Source organism: Mirounga leonina, unplaced genomic scaffold, assembly GCF_011800145.1.
Source record: "Mirounga leonina isolate KUSES-001 unplaced genomic scaffold, KU_Mleo_1.0 Mir_151, whole genome shotgun sequence".
Taxonomy (NCBI): domain Eukaryota; kingdom Metazoa; phylum Chordata; class Mammalia; order Carnivora; family Phocidae; genus Mirounga; species Mirounga leonina.
In genome coordinates this window covers 81834116-81847770 of record NW_023270377.1, presented here as the reverse complement: position 1 = coordinate 81847770, position 13655 = coordinate 81834116, and positions in this window count along the sequence as shown.

Sequence of the window (13655 nt, the reverse complement as noted above, 5' to 3'; positions counted from 1 at the left end):
ACATTAAAAGAATATATACAAAGCCCAGATGTAACAGAGAGGAGTATGATTATTTCTCTTGGAGGTATGAGAAAATAATCCCAAGATTATTTTAAATGACGAGTAGAAGTTTGCAGATGTCTTTGGGAAGGATAAGAAGCCTTCTTTAGAAATGCAAAAATAGTTTGTCTCTAACCCAGAAAGACCCTTCCACCAGTCTCTCTCAGAGATGTTCATACCATTGGTAGCATCTCATTCTCAATTATATTCACATCACTGCATTTAACAATACATTCTGGTCCCTCCTCTGCATTACTCTGATTGTCTCCATGTGACTCATCCCTACCACCCCACATTTAAGAATTCTATGCATTCCTACAAAAACACTAATTCGAAAAGATATATGCACCCCTATATTTATTGCAGCATTATTTATAATAGCCAAATTATGAAAACAGCCCAAGTGTCCATCCATAGATGAATGGATAAAGAAGATATATGTGATGGAATATTATTCAGCCATAAAAAAAGAATGAAATCTTGCCATTTGCAATGACCCGGATAGATCTAGAGAGTATAAGGCTAAGCAAAATAAGTGAGTCAGAGAAAGACAAATACCATAAGATTTCACTTATATGTGAAATTTAATTTAACAGATGAACAAAGAAAAAAAAGAGACAAACCAAAAAACCGACTCTTATGTATAAAGAAAAAAAACGGATGGTTACCAGAGGGGAGGTGGGTGGGGCGTGGGTGAAATAGGTAAAGAGGATTAAGAGCACACTTATCATGATGAGCGCTCAGTAAAGTATAGAATGTATAGAATCACTATACTGTACACCTAAAACTAATTAACACTGTACGTTAACTACACTGGAATTAATTTTTTTAAAAATAATTCTATTCATTTCAACTAATTATCCTTCTTCTGGCATACACATTGTTCCAAGAAAATTAGTGTTTTCTATGTCGGCTTCCATACCCTATCCCTTGTGACTTCAAGTTCAAGTTACACCGCATAGGCAGCAGAGATACTCTAATACCTTGGAAACTCAGACCAGTTGTAACTATCAATTCACTAGTGGTCAGATTTTTGGGTCAGATTTTCTGGTTGTTTTGATCAGATTCGCTGACTTTCTTTTGTTCTCTTCTCATATCTTTAGTTTGGGGCATTTTTCCCCCCTTACTGATTACACCATCCCTTCTTTACAGCTAAACAAACTCTCTCTAACACTCCCTTTAAAAGCCCATAACAACAGGGCACCTTGGGGCTCAGTTGATTAAGGGGCCAATTCTTGATTTCAGCTGAGGTCATGATCTCAGGGTTGTGAGATCAAGCCCTACATGGGGCTCCCTGCTTAAGATTCTCTCTCTCCCGCCCTCGCTACCCACCCCTGCTCATGCACCTGTGCTCTCTCTCTCTCTCTCTTAAAGAAAAAAAAAAAAAAAGCCCATAACATCATGAAAATCCAATTACTTCTTTGCAAATCCTTTCACTTGTCCAATGGGATGGATCTTACTCCTCTTTGGGAAACATTACAAACAGTTTCTCATGAGACTTATAGTTTAATCAAACAACTATGATTTTCCAAAATAGTATTCTATGTCTTGCTTTAATACACCTGGTCTTGCCATACTTACCTCTGTAGTATAAACTCTGCTTATGGAAGAAAATGATCTTAGACAAGAAGAAAAGATATTGAAGTATAGCACGCAATTGCATTTTAACTCCACATCCTAAGAGAAGGAAAACAGATGCAGAAGAGTATTAGAGATAATTCCGTGATTATTTACATATGTAAGATTCTCTGTATATACATTCTGAAATCCACAGGGACAAAGAATCAGAAGAGCAAACAAACAATTGTAGACCAGACAGACAAATAAACTCAAAGTCTCGGGAAAATAACATAAAAGTTGAAAAGAAAATAAAAAACATGATGCTGAAGGCACCAAGTTCAGTTCTATAACCCCCATTTTGAGGAACCAAGGAGGGTTGCACTCTTTAGTTTTGAGCTCTGCTCTCAATAAGAGGTGGGAGATCTCACAGGTCTTTTTAGACACAAAGAGACAGAACCTCGGAGGAGTTGGTATATTTCAATTTTTGGGGGGGTCAAGAATCTAAACCTAAGAGCAGTATCTTCCCTCAAACCCAAAACTTACAGAGAAGCACCATGCTCTAGTGAATAACACATATTTAAGTTATCAATTTTTTATCTCTTGATTTGGATTTGTGTTCCTTATATATTCTCTCTAGTTATCCATCAGAGCAGTATAGACCTTTTCTCTAAAAAAATTTTCCAAAGAGGAAGAAAGTTTCTGAAGAGGAGGAAGGTTGTAAGAAACATCAGGAAAGGCAATGGGTAATTTCTTCTTCCTCAAAGGCAGTGTTACAGGATTTTTGTTCCCTTAGTGTCCAAGGTTCTTCATCACTCCACTTGGAAGAATGAAGAGGTAGACCAGATGACGATGAGTGGTGGGCAGCAAAGCAAAGTTGACTGAGCGATAATACAAAGCTCCCAGAGAGGGAGGGGACCCGAGAGAGTTGCCGTTTTGGTGTTCAGATCTAGGGGTTTTTATAAGCTCTTTCAAGGAACTATCTTGAGCACCCTGAGATTGGGCCCCCTGTGGACTGGCTGCTAAGATGTGCCAATCAGGGCTTTGATCATGCACCTGTCTACCTATCGGGTTATTGTTCACGTGTTGATGGTCTTTTGGGCTGACATCTGGAGACTAACTGCCTCAACCTGTGATAGTGACCAATGTTTTATGGTTAACTGTTTTGTTTCAGGATGTTTTGCAAAAGTCACTTCTTCAGGGGCTGCTAGACAGGATGCTAATGTGGTCTTGTCTAAGCTGTAAAACAGGATGCTAGTGCGGTTTTGTCTTAGCTGTCCCAGCTCCCTGTTTTCTTGTTGGGGGACCCTGACCCTGGCCCTGACAGCCTAAGTCTCCAATTAACCTCTAACAGAAAGGAACAGGAAAGGGAGATTCAAGGAGTTAAGAACTATAGGAGAATATAAGACCCTTAAAGTATAGAGGAAGAAGATTCCTCATCAAATGTTAGGTAATAAACAGCACAGAATGATAAGGAATTCAAGCAACAGTAAAAGAGCCCAGTACCCTTCCAGAGTTACTTTACTTTCATGAAGAATTCATTCTCACTCCCATTACAATTTCATGTACTTCTGTCAAGGTCAGTGTCAGGCATTTCATACAGAGCAAGAATCCAAAAGGAGCTGCGATCTTTGAGATAACAAACACATACTCCCCAAGGTTATTAATAGATCAGCCTCAGATCCTAGATTTGCACCCTTTTGGTGTGAAAGTAACAGCCCAGTACTGTTATTTCAACAACTTCAAAAAGGGGTTGAGGCATAGAAAAATTTGCTGAGTCAGAGTTAGGAGAGACATGTAGGAGGGTTTTATTGATCTGGGACTTTGCATTCATTTTTTTTTTTTTAAATTGGTTAAAAATAAACCCCTTAATTTAGGTCTCTAAGAACATCTTGGATCTTAATAACAGAGTTGGCAAAGCTGCAGTGAGAGAAACAAAAAGAAATAAACTTAGTTTTCCTTTTAACATACAATTATTGTCTTATTAAATGTAAATTTAATCCCTATTTGAGACATGTAATTTAAATTGTGACCAAAAATATTATAGGCATGCTACTTCTAATTACATCAGGTGGCCTTATTTTAATGAAGGGAGAATTTGGAGGCGGTACCAATTGCAGTAACAAGATGATGACTTGTTTTTCACAGTCAACATTATCATTAGCATTTGGACCCCAGAAAGAGAGTAATTATTTTTTTAAATAAACTTTTAAAATTAAAGACTAGGTATGCATAACATAGTCCACCCCTGAATTTCTTTTTTTCTTTCCTTTTTAAGTGCTATTTAAAATAGACATAGACTAAACAAATTAAAATGTGCAAAAACACACCTGGTCCTTATCTGACCAACAGCTAAACCTTGGTATAAGAACTACATAAACTTATCAGCTGCTTCCTTTGCTGAGTTAGCATTGTTTTCTGCGTTTATTTTGTAAGAGTTGGGATATGCATGGTAACCACTCAAACATTTAGGGCTTTGTTCAGCTTATGGAATAAAATATAAACTGTTTACTGAATCAGGGAATGGAAAAGAGAGCTAAATTCTCTTACTTTTAATATTTCTCTTTGATATCTGCCCTCCTGGACAGAAATTTCAAGCAACGGTTCCCAGCAAACATATGGGGAAGCCCATCAGAAACACGGGAAGGTAAATTAATAATGGCAGATGCCGGCACGTCTGGATGTTGTTTATGCTGAAGAGTTCTGCATTCTTTATGTTTTGAAATTATTCTGTTGTAACAATTTTCAGATTCGTTTAGTTTGGCAATGTATTCTCCTCTTCAAAGGTGTCTGCATTTATTTGACTACAGAAAATATTTACTTTAGTAAAGGGCAGCTTAACCTTTGTTTAAATTTGAGGTGAGTTAAAGGTCACTGTAATTATTTGCTGTATTATTTGTGTCAGATTTGAATTACTATAAATACAGCACATGCATTGCCCTTTATTATAAAATAAGCAAAAAGAAACTCAACTTCTGCATACAGCCAGCATATTTTATGGAACCAATCAGTGTTGCAGAACATTTTCAAGGTTCTCTCTTAGACTGTGATTGACTGAAAGTGCTTGAGGTTAAGGTCCTTTCCCAGAGGGAGGGAAAGAGGCGATTTAACATGGCAGCTCACTCTCTCCCTGCCACCCCCATCTATGTTTTTGATGGCTAGCAGCCAGCATATGGACAGTGTGGGGTTCAAGGCTATTAGTGAAACACTACAAGCAGTCACACTGGAAAAAATATATAGACAGGGGACCAGAAGGGTGGAATTGCTGAACAGAGGAAGATTTCAAAACAGATACAGTAGAATCCCTGGGTTTTCAGTGAGGGAAAATTCAAAGTTAGAAGATGAATATTGGAATCCAAAAAGTCAGTAGAAAATAAGGAAAACATGTTGGAAAAGTTTTGAACTCAAATAGGTTAGGGCATAAAAGTGGGTGAGCCTTCATTATTGGTCTTTACATTGCAATTATGGAGAGAAAATGATGTAATATAACATGTTGACCTCCCCTTTAAACACTACCCCCCCCAACACACACACACACACACACACACACAACTAGTCAAAGATATTGATGCATGATTCTGGTGACAAAGAAATATCAAGATTCAAATAGCAACTGAACTACACTAAAATGTGGGATTTGTTTAGTACAGTGAAAACAATGTGATTTATACTTACAAAGTAATCAGATGTTGCAAGTGAAGACTATACTTCCTTTCCTCATACGGAATTAATATTACATTTATTTTGTGTTATGTGTATTAAGAAAACTAATATATTTATAGTAAATAGAAATTGGCAGACAGTAAGCATAAAATGAAAATTAACTACTTATTGTCACTTTCACTATCATTATTATTATTACTCAACTATTTAAAACTAAAAAGCACACCTACAGAAAATTCAGACTTTTGGCCAAGCTAAAGTGAGGGTAAAACTGAAGTCAACCGCAAATCTGTACAGCAAAGGAATTCAGTATGAATAAGAAATGGTGAAAAGTCTTATCCAGAATATGGGCAAAACATACCTACACAATTTACAATATGGTGACAAAAATGGGGATAATATGGTCAGAGCAGGAAGCAAAAATTCCAAACATCATTCAAAAAAGCATCTGTAAATGTTGATGATAATGATAATGATTTTACGCCAACAAATCTTAGCCAGGATTTTATTTCAGTTCCAGGATGGATACTCTGTGTTCAGTTACAGCAAAACTTTCCTCCTTTCCGATTCTTCACTTACCACTCCCTATCACAATAAATAAATTTTCTAAAGCTAAATTAACTATTAATAGTTCATATGATTTTTAAAGCAACTTTTTTGAGGGTTTTTTTTTTTTTTACATACTATAATATTCACTGTTCTAAGTGTATAACTCAATGATTTTTAATTAATTTACAGAGCTATGCAACCATTCCTTCAATCCAAACATTTTATTGGCGTTACGGAGATACAGTCCACCTACTATATAATTCACCAACTTAAATTTTACAATCCAGTGGTTTTTGGTATATTCACAGAAAGAACTGTGCAACTATCACCATAATCTAATTTTAAAATACTATCATCATCTCAAAAAGAAACCTTGAACTCATTAGCAGTTACTCCTCCATATCTCCCAAACTCCCCTTCCCCTACTCCTAGGCAGCTATTAAAAAACATCTGTCACCATATACTTGACAATACATATATTTGACATTTCATATATTTGACATTTCATATATTTGACATTTCATATACAAAGAAGCATAAAATATGAGGTCTTTTGTGACTGGCTTCTTTCATTTAGGATGTTTTCAAGGTTCATCCATGTTATAGCATTTAATCAGTACTCCATTCCTTTTTACTGCCAAGTAACATTCCACTGTATTACTACATCACATGTTTATGCATCCATCAGTTAAGGAACATTTGAATTGTTTCCACTTTGGGCTATTAAGAATACTGCTGCAATGAACATTCAAGTGTAAAATTTTCATTTTCTTATAAAGATACCTAGGAGTGGAACTACTGAGTCATAAGACAAATCTACATTTAACGTTTCAAGAAAGTGTCAAGTTGTTGTTGTCTGTAATAGCCATTCTAGTGGGTATGAAGTGTTATTTCATTGTGATTTTGATTTGCATTTCCCTAATGACTAATGATGTTGAGCATCTTTTTATGTTCTTATTGCCATTCGTATATTTTCTATGGAGAAATATATATTCAAATCCCCTGCCTGTTCTTAAACTGCATTGTCTTTTTGCTATGGAGTTCACACATATATATATAAAGATTATTTATTTATTTATTTATTTATTTGAGAGAGAGAGAGAAAGCACACAGAGGGAGAGGAAGAGGGGGAACCAGACTCCCTGCTTCCCCACTGAGCAGAGAGCCCAACATGCGGCTTGATCCCAGAACCCTGAGATCATGACTTGAGCTGAAGGCAGACACCCAGGCATCCCTGGAATTTATGTATTTTGTATACTAGTCACTTATCAGAGATATGATTTGAAAATATTTTCTCTCATTCTCGGGTTGTCCTTTCACTTTCTGATAGTGTCCATTGATGCACAAAAGTTTTTTAATTTTGAAGAAACCCAAGTGATCTATTTTTTCTTATATTGCTTGTGATTTTCATTATGAAGAAACTATTGCCTAATCCAAGGTCATGAAAATTTTTACCTATGTTTCCTTCTGGGAGTTATATAGTCTTAGATCTCTCTTTTCGGTCTATGATCCATATTGGGTTAGTTTTTGGATGGCATGAACAAGAGTGTCCAACTTCATTCTTTTGCACTTTGATAGCCAGAATTATTTGTTGAAAATATTATCACCTCCCCCCCACACACACACACTTAATTGTTTTGGCATCTTTGTTAAAAACTAATCAGCTATAAATGTATAAATGTTATTTCTGCACTTTCAATTCTGTTCCACTGTTCTATTCAATGCCACTACCAAATCATTTTGATAAATGTAGTTTGTGCCAAGTTTTGAAATTAGGAAATATGAATTATCTATTGTGCCTTTATTTGGAGATTATTTTGATGATGCAGAATATGTTGCATTTCCATGTGAATTTTAAAAACAAATTATCAATCTGTGCAAAAGAGAGAGAGAACATGCAACGGGATATTGATAAGGGTTGTACTGAACTTTAGATCAATTTTGAGTGAACTGCTATTTTATCAATATTGACTCTTCCAACACATGAACATGGGATATGTTTCAATTTATTAATTTCCTCCTTTAATTGTGGTTTTCAGTATAAGTGTTACATTTCTTTTGCAGAATATAACATTATAACTATTGCTTTTTTTCTTTTTTATGCTATTATAAATAAAATTGCTTCTTTACTTTTATTTTTGGATTGTACATTGCCAGTATATACAATTAAAGATTCTGTATGTTGATTTTATACTCTACCAACTGGTTGAACATGTTTATTAATTCTAATAAATTTTTAGCAGATTCCTTGGGATTTTCTTTCTATAAGATCATGTTATGTGCAAAAATAATCTTACTTCTTCCTTTCCAATCTAGGTACTTTTTATTTCAGTTTATTTCCTAATTGGCTTGACTATAATCATTAGTACAGCATTGAATAAAAGTGGCAAGAGGGGACATTTTTGTTTGTTCCTTATTTTGGAGGCAAAGGATTCAATCTTTATTAATTAATTATGATGTTATCTGTGGGGTTTTTTAAAGATACCCTTTACCAGGTTGAGGAAGTTCCCTTCTTTTTCCTAGTTGGTTGTGTTTTTATCATCAAATGGTGTTAGGTTTTGTCAAATGCTTTTTCTGCATCTATTAAAATGATCGGGCACCTGGGTGGCTCAGCCGGTTAAGCGTCTTCCTTTGGCTCAGGTCATGATCCCAGGGTCCTGGGATCGAGCCCCGCATCGGGCTCCCTGCTCCGCAGGAAGCCTGCTTCTCCCTCTCCCACTCCCCCTGCTCGTGTTCCCTCTCTCGCTGTGTCTCTCTCTGTCAAATAAATAATTAAAATCTTAAAAAAAAAATGATCATGTGCTTTTTGTCCTTTTTTTCCCTGTATTTCTGTACTTGTTTTTTTTTTTTTATTTTTATTTCTTTTTTAAAGATTTATTTGACAGAGAAAGAGACAGCAGGAGAGGGAACACAAGCACTGGGAGTGGGAGAGGGAGAAGCAGGCTTTCTGCGGAGCAGGGAGCCTGATGCGGGGCTCAATCCCAGGACCTTGGGATCATGACCTGAGCCGAAGGCAGACACTTAACGACTGAGCCACCCAGGCGCCCCTAATTTTTATTTCTTTTTAAGTTTTAAATTTTAATTCCAGTTATATTAGTTTCAGGTGTACAATATGGTGGTTCAACTCTTTTATACATGACTCGGTACTCTCTGTTGATAAGCTGTATTATATTGAATGATTTTCATGTTGATCCAATCTTGCCTTCCTGTGATAAATCCAATTTGATCATGATGTATAGTCCTTTCTATATGTTCTGTCTTACTACATTTGATTCGCTAGTATTTTGTTGAGGAATTTTTGTGTCTAGAATCATAAAAGATATTGTTCTGTAGTTTTCTTGGCATGTCTTCAGTTTTGATATCACAGTAATAACAGCCTCAGAGGATAAGTTGGGATATGCCCCCTCTTTTTCTTGTCAAGTTTAGTCTGCTAGCAATGAAATCTTTCCGTTTTTGTTTATTTGGGATTTTTTTAAACTTTATTTTCACTTTTTGAAAGATAGGTTTGCTGGATACAAGATCCTTGATTGGCAAGTAATTTTTTCTTTCAGTACTTTAAATATGTCAATCTTCTGGTTCGATTGTTTCTGATTAGAAGTTAGCTCTCAATCTTATTGGGTCTCAATTCTACCTGATGAGTTGTTTATCTCTTTCTGATGTTCTCTTTGACTTTATTTTTCTACATTTTGACTATGATGTTCAGAATTAAGATCTCTTCATGTTTTACTACCTGGAGTTGAGATTCTTGGCTGTATAGATTAATATTTTTCATCAAATATGAGAAGTTACAAGTCATTACTTATTCAAATATTTTTCTGCCTTTTTTCATATTCTCCTCTCCTTCTGGTGCTTCCATAATGCATATGTTGATGCACTGAATGGTACCCACAATTCTCTGAGACTGTTCACTTTCTTTTCTTCTCTGTTCATCTCTATGGACATATCTTCAAATTTGCTAATTCTTTCTTACATCAGATAAAATCTACGATTTAGTCTCTGTGGTAAATTTTTATTTTGTTTGCTGTACTTTTAAACTTTAGAATTTCCATTACTTTTTTTTTTTTAAAGATTTTATTTATTCATTTGACAGAGAGAGAGCACAAGCAGAGGGAGCAGCAGGCAGAGGGAGAGGGAGAAGCAGGCTCCCCAGGGGAGCAGGGAGCCCGATGCGCAGCTCGATCCCAGAACCCTGGGATCATGACTCGAGCCAAGTCAGCCGCTTAACTGACCGAGCCACCCAGGCGCCCCTCCATTTCTTTTTCTTAAAGAATTTCTGTCTATTTTTGAATATTCTCTATTTGATGAGCCACTGTAATCATACCTTCCTTTACTTCTTTAAGCAAAGTTTCCTTTAGTTTTTTTCAATTTATTTGTAATAGTTGTTTTGAAGTCTTTGCTAATCTCACATTTGCACCTTTTCAAAGGTAGTTTCTGTTGGCAAATTTTTTCCTCTGTGTCATAATTTCCTGTTTCTTTGCATGTTTTGTTGTTTTTTAAATCTGGACAATTCAAATAACATATCATAGGAACTCTAGATACTGATCCTCTATTTCCCACCTCAGTGTGTAATTATTTTATTATTATGTTATGTTAATCACCATACATTACATCATTAGTTTTTGATGTAGTGATCCATGATTCATTGTTTGCGTATAACACCCAGTGCTCCATGCAGTACGTGCCCTCTTTAATACCTATCACCAGGCTAACCCACCCCCCACCCCCTCCCCTCTAGAACCTTCAGTTTGTTTTTCAGAGTCCATAGTCTCTCATGGTTTGTCTCCCCCTCCGATGTCCCCCCCTTCATTCTTCCCCTCCTGCTATCTTCTTCTTCTTTTTTTTTTTTAACATATCAATGTGTAATTTTTAATGATTCTCCTCAGAGGGTGAAGCCTTGCACAGTCACCCAAGGATGACAATGACTTTAGTAGAACTCCCTACACTGTTTCTCTGTCTTTCATTTAAGGTTTGCATCTCCATTAAGATCACACAAAGATATCAGCCTCCACTAATTGCTGGCTTATTGCTTTATTGTTTTTTATAATGCCCTGGGATATTATTGCTTAACAATATGACCCAATTAAATTTGGGGCCCTTTGCAGAAGTAATATTTGAAGAGGGCTCTTCCTGGCTCTTTTTTTCCTCTGTCTTCTTGCTGCTTTATGGTTTAGCTTGTGGCTCTATGTAAGTTAATAGCCTTCTCTTGATTGCTTACCTCCATATTCTCCATTTTGTTCAACACTAAATTTAGTCTTGAACTTCCTCCCTCTCTGCTCAAAATAAAGACAACTGTTTTAGGTAGAAGGTCAGAGCTCTCTATTTTTACTGCCTACCTCTTGCCTGCATCAAACCTCCGCAACACGGCTCTGGAGCTAGGGGCATGGAAAGTGTCCCATTTCAGTAGGAGTAAGACCACTGTTATATCAATAGGGCATTGATCTGATAGGTAGGTAAGCCTTCTGTCTTTTTGACTTGCTTCTCTGTGTGTTAAACCTCTGCACTGCAAACAAGCTGGGGTAAATACAATAACAGTCATGGTATGCTCAGCCTGTTGCACCTGGTATAGAGTTTCTGCCCTTCGATTTGGAGCTGAGGGAAAAAGAAAGCACCAGACTTCTCAGCTATTCTTGCCTGGAAAAGAACATCTACAACCTGGACTGGGTGGATGCTCATGCCCTGCCTTTCTCCAGGCATACTATATAGCTCTAGCCCAGGACCTGAGAGGAGAGAGAGCTTTATGTTCTTGGATACACCTGTGAAGAATGGAGTTTCTGCCATCCTGAGTTGGGAAGAGAGAGGAAGGTAGCTACTTGTGGCTTGAATGCTAAAAACTCTTGCTGTTCTTTCTGATATTTAGTATATTTTCTTGGTCAAGTATTTCTTCATTTTCTTTATGACCTTAAGACAATTTCCAGAGACCTTGGTTATCTTTAAAAATAATTTTCACTAGTTATGACAATTTCCCTAGGGAGAGGATCTGCAGACCTATTCACATGGCCATTCTGGAAGTCATCCTTCTATCAGTACATATTTATACACATTGCATCTTAAGAGAAATGTTTAGTCTGATGAAATAGAACTTTTTTTTTTTTTTTTTTTTGGAATAAAGCTCACAGAAAGTCAGGCAAGAAATTATCACAGGAAATTACAATTCAGGTTGCCATGGTGACTTAATGTGAATAGGGTAAGGCAATGTTCTTTGCCTCAACTATCATCTAGCTTTTTGTGTGAAAAGTCCAGATTTTTGAACACCCACCTCCCTTGCCATGGAGTGAGTGGGTTTTAGGAAGAGTCTACCAATTTACATCTTTAAGTCAGTGTCCTAGTTGATATTGAATGATGTGGACAAAGGATTCCACTTTGAGTACTATGAGATTAGGAAAGATGTTGAAGATAAATGAGCTAGATTCAAACATCTAAGAGATATGTAAAGGAAAATACCAAGTAAATTAAAGATAGATGTATTTCTAAGAAGACAAGAGAATTATAAATTATGGAATTTTAATTAATCAATGATTGATGAGCCCTAGAACTCAAAGAGGGAAAGATCTGGGCTGATTTAGGGTATCTTTAATTAAATGATGGACCCTATACTAAAGTAAACTGTAAAGTGTCAAGCATATGAAAAAACAAAATTAGGACACCTGGGTAGTTCAGCCAGTTAAGTGTCTGCCTTCGGCTCAGGTCATGATCTCAGGGTTCTGGGATCGAGCTCCCCAGTCAGACTCCCTGCTCAGCGGGGAGTCTGCTTCTCCCTCTCCCTTAGTCCTTCACCCACCCTGGCTCATGCTTTCTCTCTCTCTCTCTCTCTCTCTCTCTCTCAAATAAATAGATAAAATCTTTAAAAAATAAACAAAACAAAAACAATGCAAAACAAAACAAAAACCAGGAATGCCATCACCAACCCAGAAATATATTATGAGGAAAGGGAGTTTGGGACGTAAATCAATGACCAAAAGATCAGTCTGACAGCTGAAAATAGTAATAGTCTTAATATGATGAACAAGCCAAAAAAGAATTCTACATGTAAGTTATTGAACAAGCTGGAAATCTAGAAATCAGAGGGAGTTCAAATAGCATTAAATCTTCACAATTTTAAAATTAGAGGAGCTTTAGATATTGTCTAATTGTCCCAACATTCATATAATTCAATTTATTCATGTACTCGTTTAATAAAATTTTTTAAACAGCTACTTTGGCCAAACACTAACCTAGGGGCTTAAAGTATGTGACTGAACTAAATGAATGAAGATCCTTCCTACAGTGAAGTTTAACCCTAAGGCCCACAGAAGTACAGTAAATTCTTATGAGTTAATTATTGGCACAAGAAATGGTAGAACACTAAATTATACTAATTCAGTGTTCTAATACAGTGAGAACAGACAGAAAATGCCAGAGACACAAAATGATATGGGGTGAAAATGGTGAGTATTAAAACATTCTGAAACTCAGGTATTAAAGTCCAAAAAGGACTACCAGAAAGAATAATTCAGAGCTCAACTAAAATTGTTTTTAGTTACTCTTGATCTTACAATAATGGGAAGAAGTCACTTCCTCAATTACATAAGAAATAAAGGATTATTAGGCCAGAGCAGACCATCATAACCTCTTGGAAATAAAAGAAAGTAATATAAATTCTGTTTTGGCACTCACTGGCCTTTCTATACATAATAATTCCATTTTTTAAAAATAAATGGGTGCTCCAGAAGCCACTGCGCAAATGATGATAATAATCTTATTTAATATTTATTGAGTACCTACTATATGTGAAGTATAATGATGAAGACTATACATATATTACCCTGTTTAATGTTCATAGCAATCAAATGTGCTGTTGAAGAGTATTT